This window comes from Priapulus caudatus, unplaced genomic scaffold (assembly GCF_000485595.1).
Source record: "Priapulus caudatus unplaced genomic scaffold, Priapulus_caudatus-5.0.1 Scaffold1188, whole genome shotgun sequence".
NCBI classification, from domain to species: domain Eukaryota; kingdom Metazoa; phylum Priapulida; class Priapulimorpha; order Priapulimorphida; family Priapulidae; genus Priapulus; species Priapulus caudatus.
In genome coordinates, this window is record NW_014578249.1 from 44,321 (window position 1) to 46,626 (window position 2,306).

A 2,306-nucleotide genomic window follows, 5' to 3' on the forward strand; every position below is an offset into this window, starting at 1 on the left:
CTCTCTCTCTCTCTCTCTCTCTCTCTCTCTCTCTCTCTCTCTCTCTCTCTCTCTCTCTTTCTCTCTTGATTTCTCTCTCTCTAATTTTCGATTTCTCTTCGATTGCATATCTTTGACTCTCCCTCCCTCTCCATCGCTCTCTTCCTGCCTCTATTTCCTCCTCCTCTCTCTTTCCACCTCCTCTCTCTTTCCACCTCCTCTCTCTGCCAGACTCTCTCGGGCGCGCGGTCTCGCTCTCTCTATCTCTCTTTCTCTCTCTCTCTCTCTCTCTCTCTCTCTCTCTCTCTCTCTCTCTCTCTCTCTCTCTCTCTCTCCTATAACATTTATGATACTGTGCGTGCGTCTGTTATTTTCTACCATGCATGCAGAATTAAACAAAAGCGCGTATGTTACGAAATCTCTCGCGTGTGAAAAATCTAATTGTTGTTAATAATAGATGCGATCCCCGAACGAAAGCGTCAGGTAACCGTTTAAAAAATTCAGCCCATGTGTTCTCTAAACTCTCGCTGCTATAATCATGATAGAATATATGATAGCGCCCTCATGCCACACCTACCCATTAGTCACTCATCATCATCAAGGCTTGCGAGTCGAACCTTTTATTCGCAGTTTTGATCAGATAGGGGAGTTAATAACACTGGAGAAGCTATCCCGATTTCAAACGGGCGTAACAATGCTGCAATGATCACCTGTTCTGAAGAAGCACTTTTACGGATACAACTGAGTTTACTAACAACATGATGCTCGCTAATATAACTGTCGATATCCTCGCTACGATCATATATAATGAAGCTATTAAGTAAGAGGAGACATCTTCTTTATTTCATCTAGAGTCTAGACCATATCTCTTCATTCTTGATTGCCATACGATTATGTTGATTTGTGATGTATACATCTTGGCACATGTATATGCTGCGTGTGTGGGGTGTGGGGAGCGTATATTAATATATATATATAATTGTTGTAAAAACAATTTTGCACAATTTTAATACATGCAAACAAACCATAGGCGTGTTCGTGCATGCATGCGCGTGTGTGCATGTGTGTGCGTGCATGCGTGTGTGTGCGTATGTGTGTGTGAAATTATGAACTTTTAAATGGAGCACCTGTTTGTGACGCACTACTGTGTATAGAGAATTTGGATTGTGTTTCAACAAGTGAATAAAATTCAAGCTCTCTTCTCGAGTGTCAAAATATCACCGGATCGTTCATATACTCGAATGTACGAGTACAAAGTGAATTTCACGCACGTGAAAAAAATGCTTATTCTATCACGCCTTTGAAGAGCACGAGTGAACCAGTTGATATTTGCATGACATTTGATGGCATTTGAACGGAATACATCATATGCAACGGAATATCTTGAATGTTCTCGTTCACCATCTGACTTAGATTACAGACGTGATGCTTTTTTGGACTGAACATGTTAAACATGAAAATACTGATATTCGCGATCGTGTGTGTAGTCTGGGAGAAAACCAGTCTTAATTATTATTCATGACCTGGGGTCATCGCACGAAAACGAGGCTAAGCTAGGCAATTTTGTAAACAATGGCTGCTCAGGCAGGCACGCACAGAGGGGGTACACGCACGTACACGCGGGTACACGCACGTACACGCAGATACACGCACGTACACGCAGGTACACGCACGTACACGCACACGAAGATACACGCGGGTACACGGAGATACACGCACGTACACGCAGGTACACGCACGTACACGCACGTACACGTACACGCAGATACAAGCACGCACGTAGCACGCGAGTACACGGAGATACACGCACATACCACGCCACGTACACGCAGAATACACACAGTACATGGCGGGTGCACGGAGATACACGCACGTACACGGGGTACACGCACGTAACACGCCAGGTACACGCACGTACACGCGGGTACACGCTCGTAGCACGCGATACACGCACGTACACGCGGGTACACGGAGATACACGCCACGTACACGCAGATACACGCACGTACACACGGTACACGGAGAGTACACGCACGTACACGCGTGGAGCTAGCCATTTGTTTACCAAAAGTTGCCTAGCTTAGCTTCGTTTTCGTGCTGACCGCTAAGGTCATGAATAATAATTAAGAATGGTCTATAGACTGTTATAAAGGTCCAAAGTGCTGCCCCCTGGTATCAGTCAACGGAAACAACGGGCATATAAAGCAACCTTTCCCGCATAGCCAGAAAAGCACTTACCACAGAGGATGCAGAGAGAGGATGAGCATCGACTTCTTATATATTAACTCATGTTTTACACGCATATGAAAAAAAATAAAGACTTAAAA